At 43.0% G+C, this 21046-nt stretch overlaps 1 protein-coding gene across 1 annotated transcript in view; it reads left to right on the plus strand.

Moving 5' to 3' along the window:
- Positions 1 to 1886: 1886 nt before the first annotated feature.
- Positions 1887 to 21046, plus strand: part of SPOPL (speckle type BTB/POZ protein like) — a 60417-nt gene continuing 41257 nt past the window's right edge. Inside the window, exon 1 of the mRNA XM_084642982.1 lies at positions 1887 to 2056. The gene's annotated coding sequence lies outside the window, so the exon portion shown is untranslated. The remainder of the gene's footprint in view (positions 2057 to 21046) is intronic.

Below are 21046 nucleotides of genomic sequence, written 5' to 3' on the forward strand. Positions count from 1 at the left end.
TAGGGCACTAGACTGGCAGGCAGGAGACTTGGCTTCTGTTCATACTCTGCCCCTGACCTGCTGAATGACCCTGGGCAAATTACTTCACCTTTTTCTGTGTTTCCCCTCCCACTATTGGTCTGTTTCATGTAATTAGACAGTAAACTCTTTGAGGAAGGGATTGTCTCCATTTTGTGTTCTGCACAATGTCATAAAGGGGCACTGATCTTGACTAGGGCCTCTAAGTGCTACTGTAATGCAAATAATATTGACGTGGGTCGGCATCATCCTGACACATCCTAACAATATTTCATTTCAATGTAATGACTATATTTTGGCATACACAGAGGACTTCCACACATGCCATGTCAATGATGTAATGGGATGATGTGCCAGGGACATAATGAGCGGATGAGATGTCATGCACTTTGATGTAGCACTGAGATGAGAGAGAAACTGGGAAATCTGAACTGGAATTGGAGAAGGCAAATGGGATGGTGGCTAAAGATCCCATTAAAACCAATAAGAGACCCTCAATCTTGCATGACATTCTTGGCCATCTTGTTACATTTTCCCATATATCAGGTAAAATATCATGCATATGGGGTGGGGAGAGAGAACTTCCAGTTATAGTTTGGGGGAAGGTGCACTGTATTAACAGCCAGGAGCCTCTAGATTGTAGTCTCACCTCTTCTATTGTCTGCTGTTAATATTTTGGTGTAGCTCACAACTCGTATTACTCATCACAGACCTTAACTTGACTAGGATTTAAAGGTGCGATGTTAACTAATGTGCTCTAAAGGTCTATTGTAGACTAGGCATGCAGCCTTTACAGTGTGAAAAATTGATCAAATTAAAACCTGGGCTGGTCAAATTAAAAGCTTATGCCTGGTTTACTACACGCAGAGCTGGGACTAGAACACGTCTCTAATATGACAGTACTCCCCTCTAGGAGCAGGGTCAGGTATCAGCCTCAGACTAACACCCAGGGGCCTGCGCTGTGGAGCGGAAGATCTTGCATTCAAATCCTCCAGTTACTCATGCAGGAAAAAACCAGAATAATCTCATTACTCAAGGCTGTCTGCACAAGGGGGCAGAGCTAAGGTCACAGGGGAAACCTTAATTCTGGTGTTTGCTAACCCACAGGGTGTAAAAACGACCCTCTCTAAGGTGGCACTTTTGAGAGGTCTGGGCGCCTCCGGGTCTTGCTAAGGAGCCTTCAAGTTACAGGTCACCTCCTGCATGGACTGACGCTGGACTGGGCATGACAAGCAGCCCCCAGCGCCTGTGGCTGGGGAGGGCCCCCTCAGCGAGCTGAGGCTGGTGGGCCCGAGCGGGAAGCTGAGTGGTAGGCGCCCCCGAGACACAACGCCGCCCACCCCGTGGATGTTACGGGAGCGGGGTGCCGGCTGCCTGGACATGGCCTCAGCCACAGAGGGTGAAGGCCGTAACAGGCGGGCTGTGTTCGGGTGGGACAAAGCTCAGGGGCTGGAGAATCGCAAGCGGCACCAGGCGCGTTGGGCCGGCCCCTCTCCTGCCGTCTGGCTGGCAGGGCATGCCCGGCTCTGACTGGGTTTCCTAGGCAGCGTTGCCAAGGAAACCGGGCAGAGACCGCCCCAAGCCGAGAGGCAACGCGACCCCCAGGCTCGTGACAAAGCCCCCGCTCGTCACACCTGCGGGCCCGGGGCGGACGCCGCGTTGCGGGCTCTGGCGCCGCCGTTAGACTGGCGGGCGGAGCGCGCGCGGGGAGCAGAGCCCTCGCCTGCGCAGCACGTGGCAGCGCCCGTCCCCCCGAGAACCCGGATGTGAGATCATCCCTGCACGCAGCGTGACCCCCTCCCTGCCCGGAAGTGAGGCGGCTGGGGCTGTACGGGAGCCGGGAGGTGTCGGGCAGGGGTGGGTTGGGGCGGGGGGTCTGGGCTTCGTCCCCGGCGCTCGTAGCAAGGAAGGTTGTGAGGGGGCGGAAATGTGGCTCCGTGACCGCCCTGCCTCGCCGCTCCCCCCTCCCACCGGGCACCAGTGACCGCCCGCCAGCATGAGACCCGCCGCCGAGCCGCTTAGCCCGCGCCGCGCTCCGGTAAGTTCCCGAGCCCCAGGGGTCCTCAGTCTGCACCCGGGAGGTGTGGGGGGGGTCTCCGCCCTTGGCCTTTGCTAGCAGCCCGGGCTCTGTCGCCCGCGCCCCCCCCTCCCCCCCCCGCGCTCCCCCCTCCCCCCCCCCGCGCTCGGGCCGCCGGGGCACACGGGCTCCGCAGGCAGTAGGGAGGCCCCGCGTCCCGGGCCAGTGGCTCTCCGCGCCCCTCCGCCGGGGCGTGCCCTGGACTGCCGGGGGCAGGTCTACGCACCGCCCCCTCCCGGAGACCGCAGCCTTCCTCCCCGCGACAGCGCTCCTGCGGCAGCGAGCTCTGACTGTCCCCGTCCCGCCCCCAGGCCCCAGCGGAGGGGCCGCGATCTCGGCCCTTCTCTCATAGCGAGGCCTGGCACGCTGGACCCCAGAGGGGTAGGGTGCAGGGCCTGTGCCCTCCTTCCCTCTCTCCTCCCTCATCCCAACACTGACTGCCAGGCAGGGGAGTGAGGCCTTGCCCCCAGTCCTGCACACTGGCTGGGACTCCACTCCCCTTCCCCTAGCAGCTGCTCCCCAGGATGGGGGGATTGTGCAAGGAAAGCGTGTGGAGTTCAGCTTATCTGGGGGGGTGATGCAGGGTAGAGTCATAGAGAAGGGTCAGTGTCCCCCCGTTCCCCTACTTTTTCCATCCCTTACACGTCCCCCAAGGAAAGCACGGGGGAGAGGGTCTTCTGGCTTTTCCTCAGATACCTCTTACATTTCTTTCTGCTTGTAATCTATCCCATACCCAACCCTTTTCTCCTCTTATCTAGGGGTCTGAATAGGCAATGAAAACTGTGGACTCTTTGTTTCAAATGTGGAGCTTCTGTTCACATTGGGGTAGTAGCTTGGAAACAGGGCAGGAAGGTTCCTTGGTTCCTTTTGCTGAGCTCTTGATACTTGTGCACCTGAGTGCTGCAGCAGCTATTTGGTGAATGACTTCTATTCTAACAGATGAGTTAATTTTGGGAATTTTTTTAATGAATAGTGACTGTAGAAAGCACTGGTCTGCGTCCTTCCTTACCCCCAAAACAGCTTGTATCAACCTGATCATTAACCTAGGAGGTAGAGCGCTGGGGGGGGGGAGGGCGGCTGAGAAAATTCCTCAGACATTCTTGTCAACTGTGGAAATGGCCCACCTTGACTATCGCTACATAAGGTTTTCTCTGCCAGCCCTCACCTCACCCCCCCCCACACACATACACACTGGTATTAGCTCATCTTAAGTGATCACTCTCCTTACAGTGTGTATGGTAACACCCATTGTTTCATTTTCTCTGTGTATATAAATCTCCCCACTGTATTTTCCACTGAATGCATCCGATGAAGTGAGCTGTAGCTCACGAAAGCTTATGCTCAAATAAATTGGATAGTCTCTAAGGTGTCACAAGTACTCCTTTTCTTTTTACGAATACAGAGTAACACGGCTGCTACTCTGAAACATGATAGCTTAGTTTACTTTTAAAGTGCAGTTTTGCTCTGTAAGAGTATTTATATTTTTATTCCTATTAATGCCTAGCTCTTATATGGTGGTGTTCATCCATACGTATCCAAGGGTTAATTTAAAAAAAATCATTTGTCTGATGTTTGAGGGTCAGTGGCTTTCAAATTAAATGTGTTTACATGAAACAAAAGATGGAGTTTCTAGCTGTCAGCCATGCAAAGTCAATGTGGGATCTGATATCTAAGCTGGTTCTTTCCTACTCTTTATAACACTTCTGCAGAATAAATTATGCAGTCAGTGTTTCATGTGGTTTGAACAGTACAAAGGAATTCTTCTGGTGCTGGAATTGAAGTTGAGGTATCATGTGGGATAACATGGGGCTTTTTTAGTTAAAGTTTTCAGACAAAACCATCTATTTCTAAAGGCTTTTCTGAGATTGATTTGTTCCTATTTTCATAATTCTGGAAAGCAATCTGTTTTACTTAACTGTTCTGAAGGAATAAAACAGGGTGAGCATGTTAAGGGGGCACAGGAAATTTAGAAATCACACAGATGCCTGAAATTTACTTAATGTTCTTGCAGCTAACTCCTAGGAGTCCTATACCTGAGAGTAGGGAAATACATTTTTTTCTCTAATTCTTGATTTGTTCTTTGCATTTAACAGCGTGTTTGTATGACTGTTTCTGCTGCATAGTCGTTTTTCTCTTTGTGTGGATCTTTCAGACAGCCATAGGGGAAAGAGAAACATTTTAAAATAATATTTGTAAAACCACAAAACACTGCAGGGACAAGTATAGTATCTGAAACTACTTCTGACTCAGTCCTTTGAAACTGACTAGATCTCAAGTTGACATATTTTTAAAATATCCAGAAATATTCTTCTTTGGTCTTCGTGCCACACTGAATAGCCATTAAACAGACTTCTACCAGATTTTAATTTCAACAACAAATAATTGATTTCAGAGTATGTAACTTGTTGAATTTTTAGTTACATAATCAAGGCCTTATTTAACTTGTGATATTGCAGAAATTGTAGATTCTGCAATATTAGGCTTCCACTGCAGTTATGATGGTGGGAGACCCGGGGCACCCCGCTCTCAGCCGTGGGCTGCCAACAGCGGGAGCCCCCACTCTCAGCCCCAGGTGGCCGACAGTGGAAAAGTGCAGAAAAGTAATAATGGACTTTAATATCGCAAATAATAAGGTTCATTATTACTTTTCCACAATTTTCCATCTCTTGTCTACAACTCAGCTGCAATTTTTTGATAATCATCCTGCAATTCAAGTAGGGCCATATGCATGATTATCCATGAAGACCATGGTCAATTAAACCTGTCGGTAGCTATCCATAAATTTATATGCCAGCAAAAAAAAAAAAGAAGAAACAATGGCAAAAATCTCCTGATTATTAAAAATAGGAAAAGCTTGTCTGTCTTTTAAAAGTCAATACATACTGATTACAGTTCTTAGAGGGATATCAGCTTGAAGGCTAGTTATTTTCAGAAAATTCAATAAAAGTAATTTCAGTTAAGTAAATCCCTTTGCTAATTTTTGTGGTTTTATGAGTATCTGAACTTTCTGAGCTGCAAATAAAAGAAACTGACTTATGCAGGGAGAAGAGTTAAACCAGTTACTGTCAAATGCACAAAGTAAATGTTTTAAAAAATATTTTTTCAAATATGTTTTGTTTATTGAAATAATAGGCGTTGGATTCAGTTTTGAGTAACGTTTAAGTTGATGATTTCTCTTTCTACTGACTCTTGCTTGTTTTTGTTTTGTTTTGTTTTTTGTCTCCTGTTTGAGCTACAAGCTTTTTTAAAACCTCAGCCTTTTTGTATTGTACTTCACTTTTCTTTTTACATCCTGCACCCTTGCAGAACTTTGTATTCTGAAACTGTTTCTTACCATAGTGAGTCCTAGGTGCTCAGATGCTATGGTGATGGGCTCTATATAATAACACGAGTTACAAGTACCAAGATTCCTCATCATTTTCCCATTCTGTTTTTTCCACTGTACTGGTCAGAAGTAGATTTGGGATGGCTTTTCCTCTAGTAGCATTCTCTGACTGGATCATGCTATTGAGAAGCATTCATGTGTTTTTGGAAAAGGAAATTCTTAGGCAAAACTTCAATAACGTTAAGATTTTCTGCCAGAATAAGGCATTCTAACTGAGGCCATTAGATGTTAAACTAAGGTAACTGATTGCAAGCAATGTCAGACTAAGTATTGCTTTTGTAAAATACCCTGATTTTGTGGAGTATTTTTAAGAATCAATGTCTTTTTTTTAAGCCATCCTTCTTTGCTTTCTGGGTATCTTCTTAACTTATTTAAAATTTTATATATGCAGCTAAATATAAATGTATTTATTCATATGTATATAAATTACTTGGGAATTTTACCCAACACCCATGACCCAAGTCTAATCGCCAATCAAAACGTATGGAGCCCGGAGCCACGCCCTCTGCTGCTGCTTGAGTCCCTCCCTCACCACATGGGCAGAAGACCCTGGTAGAGGCCTGTGTGGGACTATGACTACACTGAACACTTTACAACAGTGCAGCTGTGCCACTGTAGCTGCACCGTTGTAAGGTGCACAGTGAAGCTGCTCTTTATTGATGGGAGCTCTCCCAGTGACAAAATAAAATCACCTCCAACGAGGGGCGGTAGCTTTGTCAGCGGGAGCACAGCTCCCGCTGATGAAGCTGTCCACACCAGCACTTTCCATCGTTAAAACTTTTGTCGTTCAGGGGTGTGTTTTTTCACACCACCGAGCGATAAGTTTTAACAATGGAAGTGCCATTGTAGACACAGCCTATTTTTTAAAATCCTGCTTCTGTCCTGCAATATCCACTCCCGCATTGTTTCTTGCAAGTTTATCCCATTCCCACCTGCAAAAACCTTAGATCCCGCAAATCCCACATGCTACAAAAAAAATAAAGTCAGTTAATATATAAAAGGAATTCAGGCACATTTTTTACTAGTAAAAGAATAAAACAAATCTTGCTTAAACCATGTAAAAATACTAACTCCGGTTATAATTTCACATCTCTTTCTATCCCTTGGTTAAATTTAAGTATTGAAACCTTTATTTTAAAAAAAACAAACAAACTTGCTTTACATTGCTGAAATTCTATTTATGACAAACTGATGAGAGATTTAGTGTTTTTCTGCGAATTCCTGCCCTCTGGTGAGTTTTTGTTTTTTTGCCCACCCAATACCATCCACAGCAAAGTACATTTTACCTGCTCCTGTGATTATGGCAGTGGATCTGGCTGGACCTGCAGGATTCCAGTGTTGCTGCAGGGCTCTAGACCCTGGCTTTCCACTGGCTGAACTCTGCATCCTGCTATTCCTGCCCAGCCCCACATACACCAATCAATTATGTTGCCCTTCCACACACACTATCAATTACTGATGTCGTGTCAACAATAAATTGATGGATTTACCCCCTCCCCTCAAATTAATTTATTCAGATTGCATTCAAATTAAGAGTCTTCTGCTGGTGTGGCACTAGTGGGGGTTGGTGGGGCTAAAGATTCGCTCCTACACCAGACCCCATTCTACCCAAAACTGAGCATCAGCTTGGAGGACTGCCAGACTAGCAGGTGTCTAACACCCCATTTTAAAGATGTTATGCATCTTGGACTGTACGGTCTTTGAGGCATGAACTGTCTTTGTTATATGTTTGTACAGCATCTAGCACAGTGGAATCCTAGTGCATGATGGGAGCTTCTAAGTAAGTGCTTGACTTACTGATTTATACCTCTTTATTCCACTCGGAACTTACGGCCTTCACTACTGCTTTTCGTGATCTCTTGATGCAGTCCTAGCTTCTCCTCGTGTAATCTTAATGATGTTCAGTTCTACTTCTGTTGTGCATTTCCAAGTTGTGCTTGGTCTGTCTTGTTGCCTCTTGCCCTGGGAATTCTAGTCCAGTGCCTGTCTTATTATATTGTTTGGTTCCTTCCTCCATGTGTGCCCTAGCTATCTCAATTTCTGTTCTATAATTTTCTGTCTTCAACTGTCTGATATTATGGATTGTGTAAGGCAGCCGCTTATAAAAATTGGGAGTTTAGATCATAGCATCTTGATGAGCCTCCAAGTTTCATTGTCCTGTAGTAAAACAGATTTTTACAATGGTATTAAATATTCAACTTCAGTTTGGAGGACAAGATTTCTGTTTCTCCAGATTGGCTTTAGGGTTACAAAGGCATGTTTGGCTTTTCCTATTCTAGCTCTAATATCTTTCTGTTCCACATGTTTCGTTTACAGTGCTGCCAAGACGTGATGTCAGACCTGTTGTGCTAATTGAACCTACAAGTTTACCCTATTTGTGAGCTCAGCTGTGAAAAGTGAAAGTTCATAAAGTGGACAGGGATGGTGTCCCTAGCCTCTCTTTGCCAGAAGCTGGTAATGGGCAACACAGGATGGATCGCTTGATGATTACCTGTTCTGTTCATTCCCTCTGGGGTACCTGGCATTGGCCACTGTCGGAAGACAGGATACTGGGCTAGATGGACCTTTGGTCTGACCCAGTATGGCTGTTCTTGTGTTCTAATAACCTATGATAAATGTTGAAAGGAAAAGGTGAAAAAGCGGGGAGACAGACTGAATTAGTACAAGTGAAAAGGTTTACTGATATAATTCAAGGACTGTGTTAAGAATAATGGCTGGTAAACAAGAAAAGTGGGGACTGGAAATCCATAAACCAAAATTGGTATGTTGGAAATTAGGCCCAATTGGTAGCTGAAATAATTAAGAATGTTCCACCCATCGCTCACTTTTGAGATCCTTAAGAGGGGAATTTTTGGGGACAGATGTGAATTCTGGCTGACTGAAAAACAAGAGAAGGGGAAGGAGCAAGCTTCACCATCGTGACTGCCACCCCGGGCCTTCTTTGGTCAGGACATCTTTCAGAACTAGAACAATCTGGGCCAGAGCGAGGGACCTCAATGACATCTCCACTGGCTCTGGCTAAATCCCAGGATGTGAGACTTTGTCACAAACCTCCCTGCCCACTGTGTGTTCTTTTTCTTTCCCACCTTATTTCTTTTTTCCTATTCTTTTGCCTTCTGTTTGATAAGAATCTGGCTCAATTGGCCGAGACTATATTTTGCAACACTGCAGTAAGCCTGTGACCAAAGAGACAGCTAAAAGCAATGCCCTGAACAGCCAGATATTGGTGCAAGTTTGCCTGCTTTGGGAGTGGCTGATAAGACTATGTGCTCTGCTTGTATTTTTTCAGTCAACAAAGTTGCAAGTGAGAGTCAACACTAGAGACGGAAGCTGCATTTTCCATCTCTGCTGTTCTTTTCTTTCCCCTGTTGTGTGTTTGTCTTGTTTTGCCTTCTAGGAAACAGGATCAGACTTGAGCAGCAGCAGCAAAAATGTCCACTTCAGCCCATCTCCCCTAACTTCTTTTTGGGGAAAAGAAAAGGACAGTTATTACCATCTTTAATACCATCTAAGACAGGGGTCCCCAATGTGGTGCCCGCAGGTGCCATGGCATTTTTGTGCACCCGCAGGACACCCCGGTGCCGAAATGCTGCCGAGAAGTGTTGCTGTTTCTTGGCGGCATTTCAGCAGTAACGCTTATTGCCGTTGCCGCTTCTCGGCAGCGGGGTGTCTGGGGCCCTCCACAGTCTTCTGGGAATAGCAATATGCTATTTCCACAAGAAAGGTTGGGGACCACTGATCTAAGAGACTGACAGACCAGAGGGGTTTCTTTTTAAAAACTCGCTCCAGCTAAAGAGAAAATGAAAACCTTATTTAATATTTTTCGTTTCAAATGCTTTAACTGTTTTCCTTTATCTGTATCTTTAATAAAAGGTTAAAAAAATAATAGTGTGGTTTCTATGGTTCTAAGTAGATTGATGTCTCTATTACCAAACCCTGAACACTGTTTAAAACTACAGTTTCAGGGTCATGCTCACACTTTTGACTCTTTGGGCCCATAGTCTCTCAGAATTAATATAACAGACCTCATCTATGTCAATTCCAGTAAGTGCCATTGGTGATTTTTGTTGTGTTGATTCTCATCATTTTTGTTTTCTTGGTGTTGATTCAGCCCTATTAGTTGTGCATAAGCCTGGAGATCGTTTGTTTTAGCTTGCCTGTCTCAGTGGGTATGGGACATCACATTGATGTCATCTGCAAAGACGAAGTCTTCTGGCTTCTCTGTGAAAGTCCATTGTATCTGTCTCGGTTGTTCTGTGGTTTTCTCAGTACCCCATCCGTTACTAATAGATGAAGGTCTTGAATTAGGTGACATAAGACATCCTTGTCTGACTCTGGTGGTTACTTCTAATGGCTTCGTCGATTTGCTGTTATGTATTACTTGACGTGTCATATTTTTCATAGAAGCTCTGAATGATCAGTGTCATTTTTGGAGGAATTCCATAGTGGCATAGTTACTTCCATAAGGTATGTCTAGCCACTGTGTGTGAAAGGCTTTTTGGAAATCTATGAAATTCATAGAGTGCGACTGATATTTGATCATCAACGGTTCTGAGATATGTAGGATTACTATTTGAGCTATGCATGATTTCTCCTGTTCAGCCCTGCCTGTTGTTGTCATAGCCTTGAATCTACAGCTTTCTTTGTTCTGTCTAGAATGATGCATGTAAATATTTTAATTGGGATGGACAGCAGTTGAATGCCTCTCCAGTTTTTACACTGACTGAGGTCCTTTTCTTTGGCAGCTTCACTGTATGACCATTGTTCCACTTGTTTCCTATTTTTTTCTTTTCCCCATATCTTTATAAGAGGCCTTTCAAAGTATCTTCTGCCTTCTTTGAGTCCTCCTTAAGCACTGCTGCAATAAAAATAATTAATCCCACCCAACGAATGATTCTGTGGCAAGTTCTTTTTGTTGGATCCTTTCACTGCCACCCCAGGAGACTCCTCTGCATGTTGGAGTGACAGGAACCTCTCTCGTCTCCTTTCCCCCTGTCCTATCCCACATATCCCATTGCTAAGTTGTCTGGGTTTCCCAGAATACTTTGTTTTCACAACAGTCCGTTTAAGGCACCTTACTTCCTGTGCAGTGGCTGTCCCCTTCAGCAGAGGCAGTGACACCACACTGCCGCAGCTAGTTGTGTACACATTGGGGCAGACATCACTGCTTTAATTTCCATTGATCCATGTTTGGAAGGTAATGTTTGCACCATAAAGGCTGGAAATATTTTTTAAATGAAAGCCTCAATTTGGTAGAAATTTTTCTTCATCCTAAGAAGATGACTACTCACTGTAGCTTAGTAGATTTTTTTAGTACTGTGCTTGCATGTGAATATAAGCAGAGTGTGAAGCTGTGCGTATATAATGCAGAAATGTCTGTTTTAGGGACAAGGTGGGTTAGGTAACATCTTTTTTTGGACTCACTTTTGTTGGTGAGAGAGATAAGCTTTTCAAGCTCTTCAGGCTCTCTCTGTAAGCTTGAAGGCTTGTCTCTGTCACCAACAGAAGTTGGTCCAATAAAAGATATTACCTCACCCACCTTGTCTCTCAAATATCCTGGGACTGACCCAGCTACAATAACACTGCACACAAAAATGGAAGATGATATTTTTAGGGGTCATTTTCAGTTATTTGTAACTTTGGCAATTTTTTTAACTGCAGTTTTATGCTCAGTTTGGGAGCAAACTTTTAAAATTTTTTTAACTTGGTTTGCCTATTTTTGAGAACATTTGACAGAGCAAAAGACCCTATGTTCAGTGACCTGGTAAAAGTCTCTTAAAAATGTACAAGATATAATGTATGTAAATTATTTTATGTAATCTGTTAACTGACTGCCAGTGTTCTTTGGATTTGTGTAGGCATGTGTCTCTTAGGAAACTTAGTAGCTAGTGTAATGCATTTCTCTTTGCTGATTCAGAAACTCATTGCTACTACAGGTTATAGAAAGATTGACTCTACGAGATTAGTGAATCTAGTTACTTATCTACATCACTGTACTGGCTTGTTTCTCTCAAAAAGTGACTTACACTTTCCTGTCAAAATGAACAGCTACCTTTCTGTATTTCTGTAAAAATACTTTGTTGCAGAAGTGGCCAAAGTAAAGTGGTGTAAAGCATGTTAACTAGATGCACAGTTTGATAATTTGACCTTTATTTTAATTTATCAATACTACTTCCTTTCCTGTGCTGTTTTTCCAGAGGCTGAGGCAAGGCTGTGTTGATTTCAAGTGTACTCTACACAAATTGAATTCCGGTTACCTGGACAGAAGGATTGCCAAACTGAGTTGCCTCAGATACATTGGGGGTAATCAGTGTGTTCTTCCCTGTTTTTGGTGTTGGATTTCTTATGGGATTGAAGTGGGGAGTGGATAGTTCTAGGGAATGTAAATTGTGAGCTCGTGAAGGGTTAGAACATGTTAAACTTTTTAAAAAGCATCCTTTTTAACAGACATTGTCAATGAGCTAATTATGTTTTGTTAAAACGAAGCCAGGAGTTTTGAGTGTTTCTGCTCTTTGTCTACACTAGAGCACTCAATTAATTGTGCTTCAGTTAATAGCATCATATATACCAAAATATCAACAACTGAGTGTTTCCACCATCAACTGGTGTAACATTTGTCTTTGCGTCCATCCTTGGGTTGCCCTACACCAATGTGAGGTGTGGGTTGTCATCTGGTATACAATTTAACCCAACGTTTTTACAGAGGTAAACTCTCAGCTCAATTGACTATGCAACATGCTGACACAACTAGGGCTCTGTCAATTCTGACAGATCAGATTGCTGCCTCAGTTGGCAAACCTCTACACAACAAAAAAATTCCCTGCAACAGCGAGACTCCAAGCCTGGGTCAACTGATTCAGGCTAACGCTATGGGGCTAAAAATAGAAGTACAGGTGTTCCTGCTGATGCTTGAGCCTGAGCTCTGAGACCCGTCCTCCTCTCTGGGTTTCACAGCCCAGGCTCCAGCCTGAGCAGGAAGTCTACACTGCTATTTTTAGCTCTGTAGCACAAGCCTGCATCAGTTGACCCAGGCTCTAAGACTCATTGCCACATTTGTTTTTTCTAGTGTAGATGTACCCATAGTTTACAGGCTGAGAATCCGCTCTCTGAACTACTGACACCATATCCCCTTCCCTCTCTCCTTTTCTGCAGAGGATCTCTGCCTGAGACTGCACTGTTTACCTCTTGGTCATGCCCTCTCACATATGTCTTCTTTCCAGAGTTAGGGTTTCAGCTGGTAAACCACCATTAGCTGAAGATTTACAGCGTTGGGGCACGGGAGGAGGGGAATCATGGCTAGGGAACATTTCTGGGATAATGAGGGGGACTGAAGGGCCAGGCAAGGCAGAGAAATTGTCACTCTGTACATGGACAGCTGTCAGGGCAGACAGATTGTTCATTTGATGTTGACAGTACACCAGTTGTTCCTTTTGTATTGAGATAAAGCCGAGGACCCCGTTGTGCTAGGCACTGTGCAAACATAAAATAAAAAGACTGTTTCTGTCCCGAAAAGTTTAAAGGCTGTGTTCCAGTGTGGCTGCAGCTTAATCATTTAGTTTCTTAACTTTGAATGGACTAGTCATTGAACTGAAATAGTTGAGTAAACTGAAATGGAAGAAAATATTCTCTGTGCCTGCAGAAAAGGCTAATGGTATCTAAAACAGATTTAGCACTTCAACAAACTCTGGTTCCAGGTACTTAGCCACTGCCTGCCAGCAGCTCAGGGGTTTGACTTCTTCCTTTAAAACTTGACATCAAATACGTATTACTTCATTTTTTTGGATTAGTCCATTTCTATTTTAATTTTCAATAAGTTTAAATTAAATACAGGCTGATTTTTTTTAAACTTAAACTGATTTAAATTTTTTTAAAAATCTGATTTTTCTTTCTTTTTTAAAAAAACCTGTTTTTATCCACCCTGTTCAGAAGTTATATTTAAGTTTACAATCCATTTTTGTATGCCTTTAAAGATTTTTATAAGGTCACACAGTTTTGTTTTGTGTTTTTTTAAAAAACAAACAAATTCTTGCGAAAAAATCTGGAGTTGGCTTGCTTGACCATTAATTGTAACCTGAAGCAATCATTTACTGTTTTCACTGTAGAAAAGTGTATATCGCTACAAAATAAAATTGCAAATGATTTGTTTGAATCTGTCTGTACAATTTAAGAACTCTGTTAGATTTTGAACTCTGCATATATCTTTACCAAGTTGCAAACTCCACTTTGAAGGTGCATGCAGCCCATTGTCTTTACTGTTGTCCTTTTACCTCCATGTTGGACTGAAATTCCAACAGGAGTACTGGCAAAGGTGTAACAGTAGAGGATTGATAAACCTTGATGGTGTCCTATTCAAACAGGAAGCACTCTGGAAAAAAGGCTGACCCCTTCCTTTCACAGAGGAACTGTTTTCTGGGGAGAGGTCACCTAGCAATTAAATCACCTGGGGGTCACCTATTATGGCTGACCAGGGAGTCACCTGACAGAGGAGACTGACTAGAAGGTTATAAAGAGGCTGCTCTGTTTGTTTTCTCTTTGGCTATTTTTTTTACTGTCTTAAGATGAGGAAACATGTTGCAGGAGCCGAGTGAGTCGAGGGTGAAGGGGAGATGTGCTTTTATCTATGTGAGCATATGGTCCCGCAAGCACTTCTAAGGGAAGGATGAGCTAGAGAGGGAAAATGTACATAAGAGTTGGGTTTTTTCCCTTGTATTCTCTGTGATTCTCATTATTAAAGGGCAATGCTATATTTGAATCCTGTGCAAACTCTGTTCATTCTATACCTACTATGTGCCCTTTGAAGAGATAAAACCAGAACGCTCACATTTGGATGGAATTCTAAGAAAGGGACTATTTAAATTATGAGGGGAGTCTGAGGAGCCCGTAATGGTTCCATGGGCTAGGCATGTGGGCGGTGTGGTAACCATTCTCACGAGGGAGTATTAGATGAAGGGTTTCACTCTGACAGTGCATCTATGACTCAAGAACTAAGACAGTGCCTGAGCCTGGGTTCTGTGCAGACTTTGAAGGCTTACACACCCATGAAAGCAGAGGCTGGGATTCCTTTCAGTCTGGTGGGCTGCCAGCAAGAGAAGCCCAACTAGGGCTGTGACATATTTGGCATATAGTTATAACTGAAGTAGAATGGACAGAATTCCGTTTATAGAACTTATTCTGCAGGAAGATGGATATATATCTCAGAGGTGGTTCTCCTATCTGTCTGAATGCATACATTTAACAAAACTTTTTTTCTTTCTGATTTTTGATAAGAAAGTAGTAGTAGTGGAAAGGGGCAGTATTTATAGTAATCAAACTTGTGGATGATTCATAGCTGGGAGAGACTGCAAATGCTGTGGAGGTTAGAATTTAAAAACTCTTTGAATAATACATTGGAGAAATCGCTGAAATGAAAAAAAAAGTCAATAAAGACATTTGAAGAATCAGTCAAAGCATTGGACGCTCTAAATGGCTACTAATTTCATGGACAATTACACTGCATTCTTACTAAAGACACCCCTTGCTCCTGGGGGCTGTAACTAATTGAGATGAGTTCTCTCTGTAAGAACTGCATGAATATAAGAGGTGGGAGGAAAACTACATTAGTAACACTACAGAAGAGGGTGAGTAAAGTTGATGAGTTAGCAGTATAGCTTTACAAAGAGCCAAATGTTATGTCGGGCTATGTTAATAGGATTATCATGTGACTTAAGCAAGGTAACTTGTATTCTTGCTCAGTAGTGGCTTGTCCTCAGTTTGGGTACTACATTCAATTTGGGTACTACATTCAATTCAATTAAAAATCTTTTTATTAAAGCAAAGTTACAATAAAATATTAACATACATCATACAATCCATATTTATTCAGGATCAGGTTAATATTCAAATAACCTGTCTAAAGATTAATAAGAAATTGAAGCAAACCACATAGCAAAAATTGCAGCAAGAAACAACCCCCCAAAATAATGAGTCACTCACTGCAGTTAATTGAATTTTGTGAGGGAAGTTATTTCAAATAGCTGCATCATCAAATATACTTTTATCAGATACCTGATAACTGTAGTTTGGATTTATCTATAAGTGTTTAGAATAATATACTGTAATACAGCAGTTTTAAACTGTGGTCTGCAGAGAGCCGGCTGGTCACATGATGTTGGCTCTCCTCTTGGTTTCCAACTACTAAATTACGTTAAACACTTCCCTATATTTTTTTATTAAAGCAATTTGCTGTAGTTGCCACAGGGATAGTACATGATCCACAGTGGGCGGGGTGGTGTTCCGTGAGACATTCTAGGAGTCGTCCACGCTGTGTTTCTTTGTCCATGCTATAGACATTCTTCTTTGCAGGTAAAGCTTGCAGATTCATTATGATGGGTCTTACCCCAGCATGCAAAACCTTGGAGGCAGAACCAGACCTATCAATCAAGGCAATAGTCACTCCTATGAAGACCCAGCCAGATCATTCTGCCTCCAACATTTGCAGGGAGGCTTTACCAGACCTCCTGCTCAGAGCAATAAGAAAATAGGGCAAAACAACCAAAAAGGGATCCTTTTTATTTTTCATCTGTGAGGGCTTCTTTGGTAAGGACATCTCTCAGGCGACCAGAGATATAAAGAAGCTGGCAGAACAGAGCACAAAAATGTCTGGCCTAACTGGATACAACTTGATGTGGATCAGCTATGCTACACCTGCTGTGCTAACCAGAGCCTCAAACCATCCATTGACTATACCACCACTGCTTTCTCACTCTTCTCCAAACAGCCAGCTTTGGAGGGATGAGAGGGAGAGCAGTCCACACATGGAAGAACAAGTAGGGAATAAGGGGCCCCATTTCTCATGCCGCTCTTATGTAACTCTACCTTGCTCACTGAGAGATGATATTAAACAAAAGGGCTGTTTCATGTTCCTGCCCTTCCCTTGAGCAGGTGGTTAGGGAACATATGTAAAATTCAAGGCCACTTACGGAGTTATCTCAAGTGTTATCTCAAGTTATCTTTCAAGTGTTACACATACTTCTACAGCACAGCGGCAGATATGGTTCCCCCTTTCAATTCCTTTTTCTCAGGGCATAGAGGCCGTTCTCCCTCTATATTACAAAGAAGGGGTAAAAACCCTATAAAGAAAAGATGCATTCAGTGTTGGAATCCTGAGAGGTTAATTTCTCTCTCTGCCGCCCCCAAAAAATCTGAGAAATTGGGAAAGAAAATCAGAGGCATCAGGGAAGGACACTACAGATTCTGACCGTAGGGGCCACTCCTCCACAGAGGAAGGTTACTAAGGCTTAATATCCCCCCCCCCCCCCCCAAACAAAAGTAACATAATATAAATCCTTCCACTGTACAGGCTCTAAGAAGGGACAAGAAAGGGCCAAGGGAGCACAAAGAATGTTCTTCATATTCATCTTCCTGTGAGCAAGGACCTCTCTTTTAGATTTGGAGCCAGAGCCTATGGAGGAGGAACCTTAAAAACGATATTTTTTAGGCAGGTTGTTTTGAAACCATTCTCAGGAGTACTTTGCAGACTCTGTGTTCCTCCAGTGGAGCCCTTGGAAAAGGAGTTAGTCCACCCACAAGTAAACTTTTCCTGATTGATGCTCCCAAAAGTCTCATTTAAAATAATGACAATAAAGAAAAAGAAAGTGAAGCTACATCAGCAGCCTTTAGTAGACATGCTGCCTGCATGTCTGGTGCTAGAACCATGTACGCATGGTCAGACTCCTTAGTGACTACTTAGTGCCATTCAAAATCAAAAGATCCTCTGGACTAGCAGATATTTTTTTTAAAGCAAGAATTTCATAACAGTGGCTGTTGTGGGAGATGCTCCAACCCCAAAAAGCCTGAGATTTACAGTATGAGTAGCATGTAATACTTGATTCTGTGTGACAACACCAACTCCACCTGGTTAAGACCATGGAAAGCGAATCCATAGGCAATCAGGTACTAGGTACCTCTAAATATCCTGTCAGGTAGGCTCTCTTGTAAGTCTGTAGATAGCACTGTCGTGGAAACCACTTTTAAATTAAGCAAATAAAAAAAATCAAAGGATACCTTGGAGCGCAAAAGGAAATATAGACCCTATTATAGGTCTTGACACACATACCATCCAGATAATTATAGGAAGGCTATTCAACGAGCTGACCAAATATATCACTTGGCATAAGGAAGAAAGGAGATGTTTCCAGAAAGCCCCTTATATCGGGCAAGCATGACTACAGGATGACTCTATGATGTGGTGCTCCCCATGTAGGGATCAAGTAGCAGTGAATCTCAAAGTGTCGGATCAGTACTACATTGGAAAAATGGAAAATTCTACTTACTTGGATAATTCACCACTCCACCCCACCTGACATGGCAAACAGTGGGCAAATAAATTTGTGCACCTGAGCTGGTGTATTTTCATGACAATTTTGCGAAGTTGATTTAACCTAAGTTGAATCTGTGTCCAATCCATAATTAACTTCTCTGCCAAGACAGCCAACAAGAGTACCTCTCAGCCAAATGTGTGGTGATTGACACGGTCATAAATATAAAGGGAAGGGTAGCCACCTTTCTATATACAGTGCTATAAAATCCCTCCTGGCCAGAGGCAAAGTCCTTTTACCTGTAAAGGGTTAAGAAGCTCAGGTAACCTGGCTGGCACCTGAACCAAAATGACCAATGTGGGGATAAGATACTTTCAAATCTGGAGGGGGGGGGAAAGGCTTTTGCCTGTCTGTGTGATACCTTTGCCAAGAACAGATCAAGGATGCAAGCCCTCCAGCTCCTATAAATTTAGTAAGTAATCTAGCTAGTAAATGTGTTAGGTTTTCTTTGTTTTGCCTTGTGAAATTCGCTGTGCTGGGGAAAATGTGTATTCCTGTTTTTGTGTCTTTTTGTAACTTAAGGTTTTGCCTAGAGGAATTCTCTATGTTTTGAATCTGACTGCCTGTAAGATTACCTTCCATTCTGATCTTAGAGTTGTTCTCATCTTTTTTGTTGTTGTTGTTGTTCTTCTAATAAAGTTCTGATTTTTAAGAATCTGATTGGGTTTTTTGGGTCTTAAAAATCCAAGGCTGGTTTGTGCTCATCTTGTTTATTCTCAAGCCTCCCCAGGAAAGGGGATGTAAGGGCTTTGGGGGATATTTTGGGGAAATAGGAACTCCAAGTGGTCCTTTCCCTGATTGTTGGTTAAATCACTTGGTAGTGGCAGCGTTTACCTAATCCAAGGGCAAAGACTTTGTGCCTTGGGGAAGTTTTAGCTAAGCTGGTAGAAATAAGCTTAGGGGGTCTTTCTTGTGGGTCCCCACATCTGTACCCTAGAGTTCAGAGAGGCAAAGGAACCCTGACAGACACTTATAGACTAGAAAGCTGAGACACATCCCTCAGGTTATATCCTGGATCCAGAAGTCATGTTTTTATACAAAGCAGCAGAGCATGGTAGAATAGTATTCACTGCCAGCAGCACCAGGGATAATGTCAACACAAGTAACACTGCTGACCTACGGCAGTTTTAGCTCAAATAAGGTCAGTTTCTTGGCCAAACAGTGTTAAATCACATTTCATCTTCAAAGCACTTAAGCTTCAACATCAAAACCTGTGAGTTATGATCCCTCTTCCAGATAGGGAAAATGAGACGGAAGTAAGGTTCCCAATACCACAGAACAAGTCTGTGTTAGAGACTAGATTGACATTCAGCGGTTTGTCTTGTACTTGGGTCAGAGATAAGACATGCTAATTTGTTGTGTTATGCTGTTAAACATCTGATGCACTTTAACTCAGTGATCTTTCAGATGGCATAATGTAGTCCCTCTCCCTTCTACTCATGTTTGTATATAAATTTGTAAACATTTCAGATATGGGGGCTACATAAATATGATTTTATCACATTTTGTACAGATTTCTGCAGGAGTAATCACTAACAAGATAACTGTCTGAACTTTATGATCTGATATAATGAGGCGGTGGAACATTCCCTACCTCTCTATGTCTCTCTCCTCATACTGCATCGGAGAAGAAAGGGGCAGGGGCAAAGCTTCACAATATTGGTAAACCACAGCGTTTTGTTTGCAGTGTGATAGACTAGCTAATGTCTGTTTGGTTAATAGTGTTTGGTTCTGCACAGAAACATGTCAGTGTGGTCATTTGCAAAATACCACCCCTAGTGAATGGGATTCATTTTGCTTTTGTAAAATATACTTGTAAATTATGCTTTATGCTGTTTCATTGTCTCTTCCCTTTGAACAACTGCTATACATCTGAACTATGTATATTTTATAATATCCTAAAAAAGGAGATGAGTCCTTTTGTGATCATAATAGAAACAGTATGTTCTTTGCACAACTTAGTCCTCAGGAGAAGTGTAGTAATTCTGTTCCCCGATAAGACCTTAACTCTGAAAAACTCCTTTCTGGTGGGATTGTACCCAGGACAGCCTTTAAAGATAGAAAAGTCCTAAAGGCACTTCTGAACAAAGGATCAACAGGATGCTTAATCTAGGGGTTTAGTACAAGAACTAGGTCCTCAGAGGGAGTTCTTCGCAACGCTACATGAATGAAAAGGTAGGCAGCTATAAGAAATCTTATGCCTCGGTAAGAGGACAATCCTGCACCTGCTTGCTGTCTAGTGAGCTAGAAATGTCCATCGCTTGGGTTTCAGAGTGTTGGGTTTGGGGCCAATGTTGAGACTTTACTGTAAGAACTTTTATCTCCCCACTCCTCGGGGGTGAGGGGGGAAGTTGCCTTACCTTCACCAAATCCATCCATGCTAGTGACAGAAGGGTCGCCTACTCTACAGTAGTGCGGCTACAGTGCTGTTGAGGGAAGGGGTTTTTCTCTTGATGTAGCTGAGAAATGAAATTTTTCACAGCCCTGAGCGATGGAGCTAGGTGATCTAATTTTTAGGTGTAGACTAGGCCTTAGGCATTGTACACCAGGCCTCTGGATATGCCCAGTTTTGGGATACTTTCTCAAGGTGTTACCTGCACAAAATTTTCGGTTACCCGCATACTCTAGGGGCACCCACATTTAGCCTTCCATGGGCTTAAGGCTTAACCCTGTAAATTTAAGTACCCATCCTTACTCAATTCCTAGGAGCTCAGGGCGTCCTTTGTAGGACCTTTTATCAGTGAAAGAGCCTTACACAGTAATATCCTTATCCTCTATTTATTAACAATTACCAAGCAAAATACACAAGCTAAGCATACAATGCTATGCTCACCAATCCTGATCATTCAGGCAGACTTTACTGTTAGCCAGGCAAGGTCAGTCTCGTCTGGATTCTGGTTGCTGGATTCACAGTTGTGCAGAGGATTCTTAGCAGCTCTGATCTTAGGCCGTGTCTTAGAGGTGAGTTTGTCGTCTTCTCCTTCTCTCCCCCCCCCCCCCCCGTTTATATAGTGAAACTTGAGTCCTGCTTAGCTATACCTTAACTAATCATTTTACTACAATATTATTAAACAATTCTCTAACCAATCCTAACCTATTGTAAAACCATTCTTTAACCAATCATACCCCACCACATTCATTCATTTGCAGCTAGCAAAATTAATTATGTAACAGAAACCATACAGATAAACAATAGAGTAATGGAGACCA

The sequence above is a fragment of the Lepidochelys olivacea genome (assembly GCF_965140295.1).
Source record: "Lepidochelys olivacea isolate rLepOli2 genome assembly, chromosome: 11".
Taxonomy (NCBI): Eukaryota; Metazoa; Chordata; order Testudines; family Cheloniidae; genus Lepidochelys; species Lepidochelys olivacea.